This window comes from Chiloscyllium punctatum, chromosome 11 (assembly GCF_047496795.1).
Source record: "Chiloscyllium punctatum isolate Juve2018m chromosome 11, sChiPun1.3, whole genome shotgun sequence".
NCBI classification, from domain to species: Eukaryota; Metazoa; Chordata; class Chondrichthyes; order Orectolobiformes; family Hemiscylliidae; genus Chiloscyllium; species Chiloscyllium punctatum.
The window spans coordinates 85,714,553-85,735,497 of NC_092749.1; the positions used below are offsets into that span (position 1 = coordinate 85,714,553).

Sequence of the window (20,945 nt, forward strand, 5' to 3'; positions counted from 1 at the left end):
TGCTTCATCCATTTCTTTTTGTATGTTGAAAGTGGGGTCCTAACTGAGATTGTGGTCTCTAATTTGAATATTAAAAGAACCCCCAGTCAGTTTTTTGGCAGGAGTGTTGGCCATTCATTTTAAAGTCTGCCTGAAACTTGACTCAAATGAACAAATAGGTGAACTGTAGGCTCAACTTTAATAAAAGCTAGTTACTAATTGAAAACATGTGACATTCACTCAAAATTGTTTCTTGTTTCCAGCAAAGATTGTCAGTATGGTTAAATAGCTTAATCTATTGCCATTATATCATTTTGAACATGATCTTAAATATTTTGCAGTATATATACTGTATATTTGTGACAAAGTCATATGGCAAATGACTTACCAATTCTAAGTATGGATAGATGGGATCAATGGGAGCTGATAATTTGTTGCATGATTGATCTTGGGCAGGTCGTGTATTTTTGTTGCTAATTCAGAGCTTATCTTTTCTAATCAGAAAATCAAAAATAAAATAGGTTTTGACATGTTAAATATTCTACAAGTGCTGTATATTCTTTTGCTCCTTAAATTGTGTGCATCACAATATATTTCCAACTGTATTACAATTATTTAATAAATGGGTTACTACTAGCAGAGGAACTCTTTGTAAATGAATAATTAGATCTTGCTTCTGATCATGGTTCATAGAAATCTCATTGGTTTTTCTTTTACATTCAAAATAGTGGAGATTTTGTGTGTATTAGCTTGTTTTGGGTGAATACATTTGTTTTAATTCCAAGTTTTATTTTGGTATTCTTGAGCACCACTTGATTATGTAAGTTCCTCAGGAGATTTCATGAATGTGGTTAGTGTGTGATAGAGATATTGTGGTCAGTCAGACGATGGGATGTATTACATATTCTCATCACATTCTTTCACATTGAAAAAGAAAAGAGCAAGATCACTCAGTCTTTATCAGATCTTATTGACACTGCACACCACACCAGAGTGAATTTGTATCAAGTCAAAATGGAAATTTGATAACTCTGCGTGCAACCCAGAAAAAAACAAGTTGCATTTATATGATACCCTTTATGATCTCTGGTATATTCAGTGATTTACAGCGTTAAATACTTTGCAGGTAGGGGCATTGTTATAATGTAGGAAAAACAGGATTTATTTTCTGCAAAGGGTTCACAGTGTCACACTGACCAGACAGTTAGTTTTACTGTTTTTTATTCAGAGAAAATATTGGACAGAATATGGGGAAGAATATCCTGCTCTTTTTCAAAATAGTGCCAAGAGATCTTTTTGTTTTGTCTTTAAAATTTTGCATTCACCTTTTCACATCTCATCCAAAAGATCCTTTTCTCTTCAGTAGCTATGATTTGGAGGTGAGGAGACTGCTATTGAATTAGGTATCACAGTAATAACATTACTGATTCATATTGTTGCAAGAGTAACAGTACAATGTCTGGAAGTGTTAATCATGCATAATATTCTAGAAGTATTTCAGTAGAATAATTTCTAAAGCAGGAACTTACTGTACAACTATAAAGTCAAAGATCTGGAAATTGAATATTACTTTCAACTCAGAATACATTGTGAGTGTAGTACATCAAAAGTGAGAACTGTGTTTGCTCACAACTTCAATTCTAAAGTAGGTTAAGACAATCAGGTCATTCAGTCACAGTTGAGGTGTTCCGTACTGAATGCTGAGCTTTTGAAGCTGTCTGACCTTTTGTTGAATAGCACAAATTGGTTTTACGTTTAAATCTTACACATCATTTTGTAACAAAGAAACTCCATTGATTAGTCACTGCAGTGGAACAGTTAATACCACTTATTCTGTACAGAGTTTGAGAGGTGCTTACTTATCTGCTCATAAAATGTAGTTAACAGTTCTTTGATTCTGTAACCAAATGAAATTAATAAGAAGCCTGCCATATCCTGGGATCACCTACCATTCCAGGTGCTGTGTAAATTCACTGCACATTCTGTGGTTAAACACATTCTGGGTATGATCTCACTCACTCACTCACACCAACATATACCACCTGCGTTCATGAACTTGCATCCCATTAAACTTTCTATAACTGCCATGACAAATTATTTGGCTGCGCCCACTCCCAATGGATCCTTGGAGCCTCTTTTCTAACCTATGCCTTTGTAATTACTGTCTGACCCTTAGTAATCTCTATACCAACTTAGTGCCAGCTCAGTCGAACTGTACACCAACGCATTACTCATTGTACTTTGATCTACAATGCCAAACAACAAGTATCAACCAGGGATAAACCTCCATGCTCGTAGATGAGAAAAATAAAGTTCTGCTGAATAAACTAAATTAATTAAAGACTTCACTATATTAAGAAAAGCATTCATTATAAAACATGAATCTCAACAAAGCTTTATAAAAATAATCATTTCCTTATTATAACCTGCATGATATCCTGCACTCTGTTCTGTTACCCTGATGCACTTGTTTCATACATTCTGCCTGTAAAGCACATAAGCCAACACTTTTCACTGTACCTCAGTACATGTGATAGTAATAAATCAAATGGAATCAAATCAAAATTATTCCAGAGCCACTCCCAGCTGTCAACCAAACTATGAAGTGGAAATCACTCCATTGTGATAATGGATTCTGTCCGAACAATCATATAAAGCTAATTTGGGCTGTTATGGTGCTATGGTAGAAGGAGGCCTGAGTTCAAGTCCCACCTGCTCTATACGTGTTGTATAACATTACTGAGCTGCTTGATTAGAAAATATTCACAATGCTAATCAAAGAAATAAATTGAAATAGAAGGAAAATTCTAGTTTTTTCTTGAAAGGTTAAAAAGCTTGGTGTCTTAAATGATTTAACAATCTTGACAGGTCTACTTGACAACTTTCACAGCTACATGATAGTTTTGACAGTTTTTTTTGGTAGCTTTAACAGTTCTTTGACAGCTTGACAGTCTCAAAGTGTATATGCACCTTTTATAAATAAGTGTGTTAATTTTCCTTAACTTTCCCAAAAGGTTCTTTAACTCTCTCAGAGGAGACCTTACCTCCCCTAAAAGGCAGTGTTACTCCTTAAAGATTTCCTGGGTCCAAATCCAAAGTTATATCTTACCTTCCCAAAAAAGTACCCTGGCTTCTAAGAAAATCCATAACGTTCAGACCTTCTGTTACGTGTCAGACTTCAGACATTTCTAAATCATCCAGGACTACAGGAAGATAATGGTTTAAATGGAGAATCCTGAGCAGTCCATTCCCACCTGTGTGATAATGGTAAGTGCCGTGATTCAGCATGGAACAGATAGTTTCTGGACATTTCAGTTATTTTCATCCTCTCTGGCAAAACTTTGGGCATTTATAAGGAGAATTCAAACAAATTCTTTTGAGTAGGACATGGAAGAAATATCAATCTTACAACTTTTTCCAGTGAATTAAAGAAAATTTCATCACATCGTATACTTGTCTCACTAAGAACTGATCAGGTAAGATCTGCGATGGCAGCTTAGCTCTTTGGCCCACAAGACCACTCATCACTGTTGTAAGTAGTTTTGTGGGCGAGAGCCTTGAGCATAAATCTAGCTCAGAGTGGTTAAGTCTTTCCTCTATCTCTGCTTATTTCAAGTAATTTTTGGCCTCTTGGCCTCACTCTGTGTGTGCAAGTCCAGAAAACAACTGCCCAAAGTTCAGCAGAAATTAAGAAATGATAATGAAAAAGATATCACAAAAGTGAACCATCTAGGTTTTTATAACAATCCAGTAGTTTCATACTAAACTTTACTGATACTAAGGTTTTATTCCAGAGTCATTTATGAACTGAAATTAAATCTCTCTGTTACTGTGGTGGAATATGAAGTTTAGAGTCCAGCATATTTGTCCCAGGCTTGTTAGATTACTAACCCAGTGAGATGACCACGATGCAACCATTCTCTGAAAATCTCCATTGGATGTGTTAGTGACTAACTCATATTCGTGTGTCCTTGTTCTGGACTTGTCAACAAGTAGAAGCACTTTCCCCCAATACACTCTATAAAATCCCATCACAATTATGAAGATCTCAATCAGGTCTCTGTCTAGACTTCTTATTTCTGAAGAAATGAGTCAATCCTGCTCAATCTTTTCTGTTAGTTCGATTCTTTTAATTCCCATGAATCTTGTTAGTCTTTTCTGCATTTTCTCCAGTATTATTGTATCCTTTTTCACATCTTGGCAATCAGAACTGCACTCAAAACTGCAGGTGTATTTGAAGCGAATTTCTGTGTTAATATACCTTCATTTTTCTGCTATCATTTTCTATACTTTTAGAATTATACTCTTGCACTTTGATTTGCTAAGTTTATTTGAGCTATTAAAGATTTTTCCTTAGCATTAAACAATTTTACATTATTTCTGTTTATATTCTTGAATATTGCAATTCTATGATTCCTAAAACCACTGTGGATGAAGAATTCAAATTCTAAGTTTGTTATAGCAAGATAAGAGCAAACATCCTTGCGTATTGGCCTAGAAACACCACTGGCAACAATAATGCAACAGCTTGTGCAGTTAATAGGTAGCTTTACAGTGCCAAACAATGTAATTTCTCTGTGTTGATTAACAATAATCACTGCAGATCATTTTGTTTACCTATTATATAGTAAAACAGTCAATAATAGATGTGTAACAGGCAGGTATACAATTTTTGTCCATGTTACACAGTCACCCAAATTAAAAAATCCCCATTCCCACCTCCACCCCAACTGTCACCAAACTGTCCTTATAACCTTAAAAAAGGATGCAAAATACTTTCCAAAGTACAACAAACACATATTGTTATAAGTGCGTTGTGAGTAGCACTCACAGTTTAAGCAATAATTCATGTGTTTATAATTTATAATGATGCGTGTTTATTGTCTCCACCTCTGTAATTTCCAAGTATATTTTATTTCATTGTCTTTTAGGTTTGGCAGATCATAAGCTTTTAGGATTGAAATGCAAAATGTATTTTAGATTGGTATTGGAGCAAAGATCAAAATAATAATTTGCTGGCCTTTGCAAACAAAAGGGGCAACTTCAAATTCCTACATTCCATCAAATGATTTGTGTCAGTCATTTTTCAATATTTTAGATCCCCTTTTTAACATGTTTAGATATAACTCTCTTTCCACTATTTTGATAGAGGAGCCAACTGATTGGGAAGAGATTATATTAAAAATGTATGTTTACAGTTCAGATTATGCTCTGTGTTATTTTCATTGGTGAGGGCATTTGTTTTGCTTTGTTATTGATTCTCCCATATATCTGCATTCAATCAGTTTGAGTCTCTTTTGAATCTTGAATTTTTAACATTACTCTATTAGGGCATTTCCTTATAAACTCTGGAATCCTACTCCCAAAGGTTTTAACTTCTGTCTTTCCTTCTTTAAGATAGTCCTTAAAATCTTTCTTTAATTATGGTTTTGGTTACTAGTTTCTATGAAGTGCAACTCATTTTTATTATTGGAATAGTGAAAGTGGGTGTATTGAAATACTGGAAGTAATATTTTTTGTATTTCTTACTCCATTGCTTCATTTATCTCTATTTCAGGAGTGAATTTAGGCTGATGTTGCTGCATTATCAGAGGTGCTGTGTTTCAGATTTGTTGTTAAGTCATCTCTCCATGTTTCTATGGTGGCAACGGATCCCATGTTCCATTTGAAGAATGTGGAATTCTCTTATTTTCCAGGCCAGTTTCCTGAAATGTTACAATGCCTCGCTAACCATGTTCTTCAGTTATTGCTTATTGAGACTTTTGCTATGTTTAAATCTATTGACCAATTTTGTAACCATGACTGCACTTAAAAATTAATTAGGGAGAATTGTTGCGCTGTGAAGCAGTTTCAGACATCCTAAGAAGCAAATGTAATATCATTACAAATTCTTTCTTCTTGAAAATGGCTTTTATAATTTCTTAGAGACAATTGTAATGGAAATTTCACCTGTTTTAAATTATTGCTAGAAGGGTTTGGAGGTTAATCATCTTTTTGATCATGCTATATATTTCTTATTCTTCAAAAGCTGATCAACAAACAGTTAGAGAAACTTCAGGAAGAAAGCTTTTTCTTTGTCCCCAAGTCTCTAAAAGAAACTGCAGTTTTTTTCAAATTCCTACCATATCAGTAAGCTGTGAAACCTACACCTTCATTGCAGATACCATTGATAAACGCTTAGAATCTAATCCTCTGCTTGATCTTCAGCCTGAATGACAAGATCTCTCTCATGTGCATATGTGTGCTATTACATGCATATGAACATCATGCTTCTAAATTTTGTTCTGGCATTTTGTTACCACCTTATAATAAAAAAAGGTAGATTAATGTTGGCCTGGTATAAAGTTGCTGTTGTGAATCAATCCATCCAGTCCTGTCAAATGTTTTTAGAAAAGCAGCCAAGGAGTGTCATTTTTAAGGAGCATCATTTTGAACACATCTTTCTCAAGAATTTTTATTTCCATTTGGCCTGTGAGCTAACAAAATCATCTTTCGGAAAAGCACTATTTTCAGTCACTTTTACTTGTCAAGGAGTTCTGTATGCTCCAGCACAGAAAGGGTTACATTATTACTTTTGAACCAGTAGCAAATACTTGACCATTATTGCAGAGTTTAAGGAGTTTTAAAGGTTTTGCTTTTCTTTGAAAGCAGGATGTGGTTAAAATGTCATACACCTATATTCCAGTTCTTCTAGAATATGGTTTGTAAACCAAACCAAAACAGGTTGCTGTGCACTTCAGCCAGTGCTCTTGCAATCTGATCAACAGATATCCAGTTTGCTTAATCAACATGAAAGCAAAGCATGAGGATTGGTTGAAAATCAGTTCATGAACTGCCAATCATTTTAGCAGCATTGACTGTAGTTATTATCTAGACATGAAATTTCCCTTCTGCCTGAATCATTTTATGGGAGAAAATATAGCACAAGAACAGAATATGGGTTTTTTGCAGTCTAAGTTAGCTTGGCTAATTTCAAAATGAGAAATCACCCACAAGTCCAGTTAAGATTATGATCAAAGTGGACAGCTCTTTCACACCATTGGTTGATTGACTACAGTATTTTATGTAATGGCAGGTTCCTTTCCACTACATCCCATGGAAATAAAAATCAAATTGACCAGGAATTGGTTTGGAAGTATTTCCACTCTGATGCTGTTACTTTGCCAAAAGTGTGCCAAAACTGTGCTCCAGCAGATTTAAACAAGATTCAAAAATTGAAAAAGAAACAGTACTCTTTTTTTTAGAAAAAGGAGTGTCTGATAAGGAGGACAGATTACAGTCCAATCATTATAGAAAAAATGAAATAGAAGAGGAAAGAAAGATTGGATTAAGACAGAGAAAAATAGAAATAAAGATGACAAGAAAGAATTATAAACTAAAATGTTGCTATTTTAAAAATCTCTAACAAGTTGCTCCATAAGAATGAAAACATACAAACATGATTTTGAGGTAGAATCTTTCAAGTCTGCTTTACCATTTAATAAGATTGAGGTTGATCTATTTGTTCCCTCCCTGGTTTAGTAGTAATCACATTGTTAAAAAGTACTTATATTGTTATTCCAGTTCTAATTTTTATGTAAAAGATTGATGCATACAAATCCAAAAAGTTCTTAATAATATTATTGAAACTAGGCGTGATCCCATTTTGGAAGGCAAAATGTAGACTAGAAAGTTTTTAAAAAGATTTGTAACTGATGTATTTCTTAATTCAGTGAATGTGTTGACAAGCTTTTTCATTACTAAAGCATGGATCATCAACATTCAGTTATTATTCCAGCAAAATCTGGCCTGTTGTGCACATACATTCTGGTAAAGTGATGTTGGCTCTGTGGAATTTCCCAGCATTGTCAAATATCCCATAAATCAAAATCTCATTTTCCACTGATATTGCTTCAATCTCTTTTTGAAAGTGCTAATTAATTTTGAATTTGGAAGTTTATTATGAGCATCCCCAGCTGTGTAGGCAAATTTAAATTCTTTTTCTAATGTCTATTTGTATGTCCATCAGTAAAATAACAAAATAGATGAACTTGCTTAAATCCAAACAGATATGTAACTCAAGTGTAAAGTTTTGGATTTTTACTGTTGTACTTCAAGGACCATTTTCCACAGCTGCTTTCAAAAAAAGCATACTCAGATTTAAAACTGTTTGGCATAAAGGACGGCATGCATTTCCCTTTGAATTGTAAGCTATCTGCGAAAATAACTGGGCCATGTACTTGGAGATCTCATCGTCAATCATGAAATAGGCCATTCAGCATTGATGAGTGAGGCTTTACTACTTACTTGCTACTTGAAAATTGAAACTAACTGGAAGTTTTGTCTATAAGATGTCACTAATAGGGCCATACCAGATAACAATCTTTAAAACAAATGCAATGAATGTTCCAATGTAGTGTAGTGATCTTCAGATCGCGTCAGATATTTACCCATCCACACACATGCAAATTACATTTCCTTTTTTCTAGTTAGTATTTTACTTAATAACTTAGGTCATCATTTCATATTACACAACCCATATTTGAAACTTTTCAAATGATCATTGCCTGTCTGTACAGTAAGAAGAACCAGATCAAAATCCTGCTCTGGAATATGTTGTGTTACACTAAGAGAATTAATGGGTCTGTAGATGTTTCCCTGTTGAGCAATACTCTTAATGGGAATGGGGAGTGCTGTGTGTACCAATCCCTGCCACCAAAAATGAGACCAATTCAAGGTAACTGCCATACCGGTGACTGAGTCAGCCTCTGATTGTTGACTTCTTAATTAGTTTTACAAAGTACCCATGCTTCCAGCCAGGTTTCATGCCTGATCCAACTTCCAGGAAAAAGCTCAAGCCCAGTATAACGCCACAAAACTGGCAGACCAGATGGCATAGTGAACTTGGACACTCACCTGCCTCTTTTCTTGCACATGTAATCAGGCCAGAAATCCGCCAAATACAATTTCTGATCAAACTTGTTCACATGATCTTGGGGGGGATTGATGTTACTCAAAGCCCTGCCCTAACTATAGACATGTTCACCTCTTAAGGGTCCAAACAAAGACAACTTCACCAGCACCATGCAGAGGAAGGCTTAGGCTTGGACCTGCAGCATGTCAGGTGGTCACTGGGGTAGAGGCAATAGGTCCGAAGTAGGAGCACTTTGGATGAGGTTTCCACTTCTACATCCACTTTCATCATCATATCTACTCTAAACCAATGCCATATAGAGTCATAGAGTCATACAGCATAGACGCAGACCCTTCGGTCTGACCAGTCCATGCTGACCATGTTCCCAAACTGAACTACTCCCACCTACCTGTGCTTAACCCGTATGCCTCCGAAGCTTTCCTATTCATGAACTTCTAAAAATGTCTTTTAAATGTTGGAACTGTACCTGTATCCACCACTTCCGCTGGCAGTTCATTCCACATACAAACCACTCTCTTTATGAAAACCTTTCCCCTCATGTCCTTTTTTAAGTATTTCTCCTCTCACCTTAAAAATATGCCCCTAGTTTTGAACTCCCCCACCCCAGGAAAAAGACACTTGTCATTCATTTTATCTATGCCCCTCATGAACAAAGAACAAAGAACATTTACAGCCCAGGAACAGGCCCTTCGGCCCTCTAAGCCTGAGCTGATCCAAATCAACTGTCTAAACCTGTCGCCCAATTCCTAAGCATCTGTATCCCTCTGCTCCCCACCTCATGCATCTGTCCATGTCCAGATGCATCTTAAATGCCTGCCTCCTCCACCTCTGCTGGCAACGCATTCCAAACGCCTACCGCCCTCTGTGTGAACTACTTGCTGCGTGTTTCCCCCTTAAACTTTCCACCTCTCACCTTGAAAGAGTGACCTCTCTTTATTGAATCCCTCACCCTGGGGAAAAAACTTGTCTCTATCCACCCTGTCTATACCCTTCATGATTTTATAAACCTCAATCAGGTTCCCCCTCAATCTCCTTTTTTCTAATGAAAATAAACCTTACCTACTCAACCTCTCTTCATAGCTAGCACCTTCCGTACCTGGCAACATCCTCGTAAACCTTATCTACACCCTTTCCAAAGTAGGTATAAACAATGACTGCAGATGCTGGAAACCAGATTCTGGATTAGAGTGGTGCTGGAAAAGCACAGCAGTTCAGGCAGCATCTGAGGAGCAGGAAAATCGACTTTTCGGGCAAAAGCCCTTCAACAGGAAGGAGGCAGAGTGCCTGAAGGGTGTCAACATCCTTTTGGTAATGTGGCGATACAGTATTCTAAATGTGGCTGAACCAATGTCTTGTATAATTTTACAATGACTTGTCAGCTCTTATACTCAATACCCCATCCAATGAAGGCAAGCATACTATATGCCTTCTTGACCACTCTATCCACCTGTGCAGCAAACGTCAGGGTAAAGTGGACCTGCAACTCCCAGATCTCTCTGCCCATCAACTTTTCCCAAGGCTCTTCCGTTCATTGTGTAATTCGCTCTAGAATTAGTCCTGCCTAAATGCATCACCTCACATATGTCTGGATTGTAAACCATCTGCCACTATTCTGCCCAACTCTCCAGTCTATCTATATCCTCCTGTATTCTCTGACAGTCCCTTAGGCTTTCTGTTACTCCACCAATCTTCATGTCATCTGCAAACTTGCTGATCATACCAACAGTGCCCTCTTCCAGATCATTTATGTATATTACAAAGAACAGTGGCCCCAACACTGATCCCTGTGGAACACCACTGGTCACCTTTCTCCATTTCAAGAAACTCCCTTCAACTACTACTTTCTGTCTCCTGTTGCTCAACCAGTTCTTTATCCACCTCGCTAGAACACCCTGCACACCATGTGACTTCATTTTCTCCATTAGTCTACCATGGGGAACCTTATCAAACGCCTTACTAAAGTCCGTGTATATGACATCAACAGCCCTTCCTTCATCTATCAACTTAGTCATTTCCTCGAAGAACTTTATTAAGTTGGTAAGGCACAATCTCCCCCACACAAAACCATGTTATCTATCACTGCTAAGCCCATTCTTTTCTAAATATAAATAGAACCTATCCCTCAGTACCTTCTCCAGCAACTTTCCCACCACTGATGTTGGGCTCACTGGTCTGTAGTTACCTGGAATATCCCTAGTACCCTTCTTATACAGGGGAACAACATGAGCAACCCTCCAGTCCTCTGGCACTTCACCTGTATTTAAGGATACCACAAAGATATCTGTCAAGGCCCCAGCTATTTCCTCTCTCATCTCCCTCAGCAACCTAGGATAGATCCCATCCGGTCCTGGGGATTTGTCCACCTTAATAACCTCTAGCCTACCCAACACATCTTCCCTACTTAGGTCAACGTGATCCAGACTAATCAAACTTTTATCTCTAATCTCAACATTCATCATGTTCCTCTCTTCAGTGAACACTGATGCAAAGTAATCATTCAGAATCTCACCCATTCACTCAGGTTCGACACACAGCCTTCCTTCGTTATCCTTTAGTGGACCAATCCTTTCTCTAGTTACCCGCTTACTTCCTATATAAGAATAAAATGCTTTGGGATTCTCCTTAATTCTGCTCACTAAGACTTGTCCTACTCTTCCAATATTCCTCCAGGGTCCGTTCTGTTCTTAGCTGCCTAGACCTTATGTACGCTTCCCTTTTCCTCTTGGTTAGTCGTACAATTTCTCCTGTCATCCAAGGTTCACGAATCTTGCCCTTCCTATCCTTTGCCTTCAACGGGACATGCCTATCCTGCACTATCTTTAACCTAAGTTTGAAGGCTCCCACATCTCAAATGTGGACTTCCCTTCAAATAGCTGTGTCCAATCCACATTTCCGAGTTCTTGCCTAATTTTAATATAATTAGCATTGGCCCAGTTGAGTACTGTTCCCTTAGGACCACTCTCATCTTTATCTACGAGTATTCTAAAATTTACAGAATTGTGGTCACTTCCCAAAGAAATCCCCCATCGCAACTTCTACTACCTGTCCTGGCTAGTTCCCAGTACCAGATCCAATATGGCCCCTTCCCTCATTGGAATATTGACATACTGCTCTAGAAAACTCTCCTGGACGCTTCTTACAAATTCTACCCCATCCAGACCTCTGACGCTAAGTGTATCCTAGTCAATGTTGGGAAAATTAAAATCTCCCATCACCATGACCCTATTGCCTCTACATCTTTCCATAATTTGTTTACCTATTTGTTCTTCTATCTCAAGCTCACTGTTGGGAGGCCTGTAGTACAGTCCTAACAATGTAACTGCACCCTTCTTATTTCTTAGCTCCACCCATAATGCCTCACTACCCAAGATCTCTATAGTGTGCTCTTTTAGCACAGCTGTGATATCATCTTTGACCAGCACTGCAACTCCATTCCCCCTTTTACTTCCCTCCCTGTCCTGTCTGAAGTGTCTCTATCCTGGAACATTTAGTTGCCAATCATCATGCCCTTCCTTCAACCAAGTCTCTGTGATTGCAATAACGTCATACTCCCAGGCACCAATCCAAGTCTTCGGTTCATCTGCCTTACTCACTATACTCCTTGCATTAAAGTAGATGCATTTCAGGCCACCGGTTCTTTTGTGCCCTACTCTTCCCTTTATTAATGCTATCTTCATAATTCTTACAGTCTCCAGTCTCCACCTCGCTGCCTACTTGTTTTGTCTTCTGGTTCCCAGCCCCCTGTCACATTATTTTAAAACCTTCCCAACAGCAGTAGCAAAAACTCCCCCAAGGACATTGGTTTCGGTCTGGTTCAGACGGAGATCATCCATTTTGTAATAGTCTCACCTTCCCCAGAACCGGTCTGAATGTCCAACAAATCTGAATCCCTCCCTCCTACACCATCTCTCAAGCCATGTGTTCATCCTGCCTATTTTTTTCATTTCTATGCTGGCTAGCATGTTGCACTGGTAGTAATCCCGAGATCACTAACTTTGAGGTCCTCCTCTTTAACTTCACTCCTAGCTCCCTGAATTCTTCTTTCAGGACCTCATCTCATTTTCTACTTACATCGTTGGTGCCTATATGCACCAAGACAACTGGCTGTTCACCCTCCCCTTTTAGCGTGCTCTGCAGCCAATCAGTGACATCCCTGACTCGAGCACCTGGGAGGCAACATACCATCTGGGAGTCCCGTTTTCAGCCACAGAACTGCCTATCTACTCCCCTCACAATAGAATCCCCTATGACTATGGCCCTATTGAGTCTTTTTCCCGCCCTTCTGAACAGCAGTGCCCGCCATGGTGCCATGATCTTGACAACTGCTGACCTCCCCTGATGAGCCATCTCCCCCAACGGTATCCAAAACGGTATACCTGTTTTGGAGAGAGATAACTGCAGGGGACACCTGCACTGCCTTCCTACTCTTTTTCTGTCTTTTGGTCACCCATTCACTGTCTCCCTCAGCAATTCTAACCCTACGGTGTGACCAGTTCACTAAACATGCTATCCACGACCTCCTCAACATCGCATATGCTCTACATGAGTCCATCCGCAGATGTAGAGCTGTCATGCGGTCAAACAAGAGCTGCAGCTGGACACACCTCTTGCAAGTGTAAGAGTCAGGAACGTGAGACACATTCCTAAGCTCCCACATCAAGCAAGATTTTATAAATCTCAATAAGGTCACCCTTCAACCTCCTTCACTCCAGTGAAAAATTCACAGCCTTTCGAGTCTATTTTTATATCTCAAATTGTCCATTCACAGCAACGTTTTGGTAAATCTTTTCTGAACGTTCTTCTGTTTAACATTATGCTTCCTATAGCAGGGCGACCAGAACTGCACACAGTACTCCAGATGAGGTCTCACCAATATCCTGTACATTTGGCCCATATCCCTCTAAACCCTTACTATTCATATATCCATCCAGATGCCTTTTAAATGTTGTTATGGTACTATCCTCCACCATTTCGTCTGGCAGCTCATTCCATATATACACAATCCCCTGCGTGGAAATGCTGCCCTTAAGTCCCTTTCAAATCTTTCTCCTCTCTTCTTAAAGCTGGTTTTGGACTACCCCATCCCAGGGAAAAGACCATGGTTATTCATCCTATCTATGCCCTCGACGTGATACCCCAAATGCTGATACTCAAGTGCCTGAGCAATGAAGGCAAGCATGCTAAATATACTGGTGACCAACTGGGTGAAGATTAATAACACATTCGTAAAGCCACAGACGAAGTATCTGTGTAAAGTATTCTTGTTTTAAGGTAGTAGACATTTCCTGCTGAGGACATAGCCTGACAGCTGAGGATATAGCCTGCAAAGACTCATTTAAGAGCCATATTTGATGTTCCACAGAGATGAACTGCCTCTCCATGGCAATTCCTTGGTTCCGAACAATTTTTGGTTCCCCATATCACCACTATTACTCCAGCTGATCAAGTTGCCCTCACCTGTCCCATTGTGGAGAAATCTTATCTCTGTTAGTATCTGGCCACATTGGTCATTTTCCTCCAACAGAATTCAGCTTGATTTCATACAACTTGGAGAAGAATGCACACTCCCACGTGAATTCTCCATAGCTGACCCAATCACTAGTGCCTGCTTGTGCTCACTTGAAAGATGCAACATATCAAGTGAAAACTCAACTAATTAATTAGATCCACAGAAGTGAGTATTTGTGTCAGTGCATAGCTCTGGCAGTGCACTTTTAGACAGAATGACGTTTTCTGAGGAATTGACCTCAATATATTTGAGGATGCAGTGCACTGAGTATAGGAGTTGGGCAGTCATGTTGCGGCTGTACAAGACATTGGTTAGACCACTTTTGGAATACTGCATGAAGTTCTGGTCTCCCTGCTATGGGAAACTTGTGAAAGGGTTCAGAAAAGATTTACAAGGGTGTCGCCAGGGTTGGAGGGTTTGAGCTACAGGAAGAGGCTGAATAGACTGTGGCTATTTTCCCTGGAATATTGGAGGCTGAGTGAAGACCTTATAGAGGTTTATAAAACCATGAGAGGCATGGATAGGGTGAATAGCCATGGTCTTTTCCCTGGGATGGGGTAGTCCAAAACTAGAGGGCATAGCTTTAAGGTGAGAGGAGAAAGATTTGAAAGGGACCTAAGGGCAGAGGCTTGTGTGTATATGGAATGAGCTGCCAGAGGAAGTGGTGGAGGCTGGTATAACATTTAAAAGGCATCTGGATTGGTAAATGAATAGTAAGGGTTTAGAGGGATATGGGCCAACCGCTGGCAAATGGGACTAGATTAGGTTGGGATATCTGGTTGAAATGGATGAGTTGGACCGAAGGGTGTTTCCATGCTGTCCATCTCTATGAATCTATGATATTTGGTGTACAGATTTTTTAAAAACCGAAGAAAGGGATATGATTTAGTCACAGTCTTGGCAATCATCACATCAATAGTATTAATATTCTGTCATTGATGGATAAAGTCTACATCAGTGTCAGAGATATTTGGAATTCTGGCACGATTTGTGGGTTCCTTGAAACTCCAAAAAGAATTTAACTGGCAGAGGGGAGGGACTGGGGAGTTATGGTCAGCTGAGGGATTAGAGGTTAGATCCCCAAAATATGTCAGCATGATGGCAACACAACACAAACTTGTTCAATTCCCACTCTTATATGAATGCAATTGAAGGTACATAGGAAACTTCCTTGGCGAAGTCTCAAATTAGATACAGTACAGGGTCAAGTAATTCTGACTTTAATCTAGCATTCTGCCTTTAACAGTCAGTGCCTGAGCTTTCTAAGCTGTGTGAAACTTGCCAATAAGGTGAACGCACAGTAATGACGTACTGCCCTGTGAAATTAATAGGCTGGAAAGCCTTTGAGACCATGCTTCATTTCCTTACCTAGATGAAAATTTATGAATGTAGGACTTTCTCAGGAGTTCTACTTCGCCTGCTTCACAGGTGGTGTTCACTTGGAGACAATGTCAGTATCTTGTACTTTATGCGCATTGATCCACACTTTCCTGCTGTCAATCTTCATCACAGCCTGTGGATCATTTGGGTTTTAGGCCTCTGATGAAGAACAACACAAGCACAAAACAAAACCAAAGCACTCTTGATGTGGGAAATCTGATATAAAACCAAAAGAAGCAAGAAATGCTCAACATGTTTGGCAGCATTTGTTAAGAGTAAAGCAGAGTTAATATTTTCAGTCAGTGAGCTTTCATAAGAAAAATCAGCACCAGGAGCAATGCCACAGTGTCAACAACTGCCTTCTCTTTATCTAAATCTTGCCTTGCAGGACAGCATGACTGAACACAGAGCTCCAGCTCACACAAGGCATGGGGCATATAGACCGAGATTCAACTTTCTGGACATAACTGTAGTGGTGCTCAAGCTTTCTCAGCAGGTTGTTGTTGTGGTCTGCCACCTCCTGGTAGACTAGCTCCCCCCCAGTAAACCAGCTGGGCATGCATTGCCAATAACTATCAGAGCTTTCAGAGCCCCAAACTCCTTTGTGTGCAGCCACTTACAGGGACCTGCTAGTGAGAGATAGGAATTAACAATCTGTTCCCCATCTTCCCATCTTCATATGAAGGATACCCTCACTGTGTTATGTGGCACTGCCACCATGTAAAATAGCACAGGTTTCTAACAGATCTAACTATGCAAAACTGGACATCCATGAGGCACTGTGAGCCATCAACAGCAGCAAAAATATACAACAACGCAATCTTTAACCTCTCAGCCTGCCATATCCTCTGCTGTACCATTACCATTAAGCCAAGGTATCAATACTTGTTCAGTAAACAATTCAGGAGGACATGTGAGGATCAGGGCCAGGCAGACCTAAAAATGAGGTGTCACCTATTTGCATGTCAAGCAGCAAAAGTAGCAACTTATAGACAGGGCTAATTGATTCCATAACCAACAAATCAGACCTAGGCTCAGTAGTCCTGCCACAATCGATCATGAATGGCAGTGGACAAGTAAAAAACTAACTAACTGGAGAAGAAGCTGTACAAAGGAGACCAGCAGATTACTGAAGCATTTGCAATAACTTCAATCAGAAGTTCCAACTAACTAGTCCTCCTTCAGAGGTTCCCAGCATCAATGCCAATTCAGCTAATATGATTCATTTCATGTCAATCAAGACACAGTTAAAGACACTGGATACTACAAAGGCTAATAGCCCTGGCAATATTTAAGGAAGACGTGCTCCAGAACTAGTTGAGCCATTAAATAAGCTAACCCTGCACAGCTACAATTTTGGCATATATCTGAAAATGTGAAAAATGGCCCAGGTGTGTCCTGACCATGAAAAGCAGGACAATTTAACTTGGTCAGTAATCGCTCTGAATCTACTCTAACATCAATCAGCGTTTCTTTAGCAATGACTGGTTTGGATTTACCTCATGATCTATTTATAATCTTTAATGTATATATGGACAAAAAGTTGATATCCAGAGATGAGAGTGACAGTCCTTGACATCAAGACCACATTCCAACCAGTGTGGCAATAAGAACACCGAGGATAACTGGAATCAACAGGAATCAAAGACAAAACTCCCCATTGACTGGAGTCATACCTACACATAGGAAGATGGTGATGGTTGTGGTTGTTGGAGGTCAGTCATCTCAGCTCTAGCCATCTCTGTAGGATGTCCTCAGGGAAGTGTTCAAGGCTCAACCACCTTCAGCTACTTCATCAGTGATCTTCCCATCAAAATAAGGTCAGAAGTGGGGTTTGCCAATTATTGCATGATATTCAGCACCATTTTTGACTCCTAAGATACTGTAGCATTCCATGTCCAAATATAACAAAACCTGTACAATATCCAAATTAGGAAAAAGTGAGAACTGCAGATGCTGGAGATCAGTCAAAAACTTTGACACTGGAAAAGCACAGCAAGTCAGGCAGCGTCCGAGGAGCAGGAGAGTCGGCTTTTCAGGCATACACATTTAGTCAGGAATATGGGGGAGGGGAGAGGCCCAAGGACGTTGAGAGATAAATAGGAGGGGAGTGGGTCTGAGAGGGAAGGTAGCTAGGAAGGCGATAGGTATATGCAGGTGAGGGGTGATGGTGACAGGTTGGAGCGGAAGGTGGAACAGATAGGTGGGAAGGAAGATGGACAGATGTAAGAAGTTCAAGAGGGTGGTGCTGAGTTAGATGGTTGGATCTGGGATAAAATGGGGAGGGAAAATGAGAAAACTGGTGACATTAACGTTGTTACCGTGTGGTTGGAGGGTTCCAGGTGGAGGATAAGGTATTCTTCCTCCATGCGTCGGGTGGCTAGGATTTGGCAATGGAGGAGACCCAGCACTTGCATGTCCTTGGCAGAGTGGGAGGGAGAATTGAAGTGGTCAGCCACAGGGCAGTGGGGTTGTTGGGTACATGTCTCCTGGAGATGTTCTTTGAAATGTTGCACAAGTTGGCATCTCCTCTCTCCAATATAGAGGAGACCACATCAAGAGCAATACACACAGTAGATGAGGTGCTTAGATGTGCAGGAAAATCTCTGCTGGATGTGGAGGGATCATTTGGGGGTTTAAATGGAGGTGAGTGGGGAGGTGTGGGCACAGGTGGTGGGGTCTGACAGTAGGTGGCGGAAATGGCAGAGGATGTCACGCTGTATCTGGAGATTGGTGGGGTGGAAAGTGAGGACCAGGGATTCTATCCTTGTTAGGGTTGGAGGGGTGGGGTTCAAGGGCAGAGGTGTGGAAAGTGGAGGAGATGCACTGGAGGGCATTGTTGAGCACGTGAGAGGGGAAATTGCAGTCCTTCAAGTAGGAGGCCATCTGGGATGTTTCAAAGTGGAATTGGTCCTCCTGGGAGCAGATGCAGTGGAGGCGGAGGAATTGAGAGTAAGGGATAGCATTTTTACGGGGGCTGGGGTGGGGGGGAGTGATGATGGGAGGAGATGTAGTCCAGGTAGCTATGGGAGTCAGTGGGTTTGAAATAGATGTCCGTGTTGAGTCGGTCACCAGAAATGGAGTTGGAGAAATCCAGGAAGGGGAGGGAGGTGTTCAAGATGGTCTAAGTGAACTTGAGGTCAGGGTTGAAGGTGTTTGTGAAGTTGATCAACTGTTCAGCCTCCTGGTGTGAGCATGAGGTGGTGCCAATAGAGTCATCAATGTAGTGGAGGAAAAGGGGAATGGTGCCAGTGTAACTACGGAAGATTGACTGTTGCATGTACCCAATGAAGAGGCAGGCATAGCTGGAGCCCATGCGGGTGCCCTTGGCTACACCTTTGGTCTGAAGGAAGTGGGAGGATTCAGAGAAGTTGTTGAGGGTGAGGACCAGTTCAGCTAATCAAATGAATGTGTCAGTGGAGGGGTACTGGTTGGGTTGGCGGGAGAGGAAGAAATAGAGGGTTTGGAGGACTTCATCATGGCGGATGGACCTGTATAGCAACTGGATGTCCATGGTCATAGAATCCCTACAGAATGCCTACCACTGAGCCATCGTGCTGCCCTGCACCGTGAAGATGAGGCATTGGGGTCTAGGGAAAAAGTCATGGAGGAGGTGGAAGTCGTGTCCTGAATGCATGTGGGGAGTTCCTGGACCAAGGTGGACAGATGGTGTCAAGATAAGTTCAGTGGGGCAGGAGCAGGTGGAGACAATGGGTCAAACGGGGTAGTCAGGTTTGACAATTTTAGGTAAAAGATAGAACCAGGCAGTGTGGGGCTCTGGGACTATGAGGTTGGAGGCAGTGGATGGGAGATCCCCTGAGGTGATGAGGCTGTATTTGGTCTGGGAGATGGGAGGTGAGGTTGTCGAGGGGTCAGTAGGAAGAGATGTCCATGAGTTAGCGATGTACAGGTCAGTGTACAACTACACCCTCCTTGTCCGCTGGTTTGATGGTGAGGTTGGGGTTGGAGCGGAGGGAGTGGAGGGTTGCATATTGCGAGGATGAGAGGTCGGAGTGGGTGAGCGGGTGGACAGGTTGAGGTGGTGACAGATAGTCTTCATGGTGGTTTTGGTGGTCTTGGTGGTGATCGCGGAGGCAGTTGTCATGGCAGCTATCACAGAGGCATTATATTTGGCAGTGGTCTGTGGGGTGGCGGCGGCAGAAGTGATATCATCATTGCTGCAGTGGTGGTAGCTGCAGTGACCATGTGGCTAAAGGTGTCCGAGCGGTTTTGGAGGCCGGGAGAAGGTTCTGGAACAATCGAGGAATTCCGAGTTTGGAGGTCAGTATGTGAGAGTTTGGTGTAATTACGTTCCTTGATGTCTGATAAGCTGGAGAAAAAGCTTTTGTTGAGTGTGTGGATTCTTCTCAGGATTAGTGTTGACAAATGGCAAGTCTCATTCATGCCATGCCCCCTGACATTCAATTGTGATACCATGACTGAATCCCCCACTATCAACATCCTGGGATTACCACTGGTCAGAAACTGAACTGCGCTAGCCAGGTAAATACAGTGGCTACAAGAGCAGGCCAGAGGCTCAGAAATCTGCAGCAGATCATCCACTTTCTGATTGTCCAAAGTCTGTCCATAAGGCATAAGTCAGGAGTGTGATAAAATATTACACACTTGCCTGGATGAGTACAGCTCCAACAATAATCGAAACGCTTTCCATCATCCATGTCAAAGCAGCCCACTTGATTGGCACTACATCCACAAACATTCATACTCTCAGCACCATTGCTTTGTAGCAGCAGTGTGTACCATGTACAAGATGCACCGCATAAATTCACCAAGATTTGTTAGGCTGCACCCTCGAAGCCCATGGCCACTATCATCTGGAAGGACCACAGCAGTAAATATATCAGAACACTCCCACCTGCAGGTTCCCCTCTAAGCCATTCTAACTTTGAAATATGTCAACATTCCTTCACTGTCACTGGGTTAACATCCTGGAACATTCTACCTAACAGCATTGTGGGTGAAAATACACCAATAGAACTAGAGGAGTTAGAGCATAGCTCACCATAACCTTCTCAAGGCCTATTGGGGCTGGGCAATACAGGATGGCCTATACTGCCCCCCCAGGTGAGCAGTTGTGTTTGCCAGTACTGCCATTTACATCTATTTTGCTACTGATGAGAACAGTCAGAATCAGATGGTTCT

General features: G+C 40.9%; 1 protein-coding gene across 1 annotated transcript in view; it reads left to right on the forward strand.

The window, feature by feature from the left end:
* The window catches only part of ccr6a (chemokine (C-C motif) receptor 6a), a 50,710-nt gene that overhangs the window by 17,873 nt on the left and 11,892 nt on the right, over nt 1–20,945 (forward strand). The window lies entirely within an intron of this gene.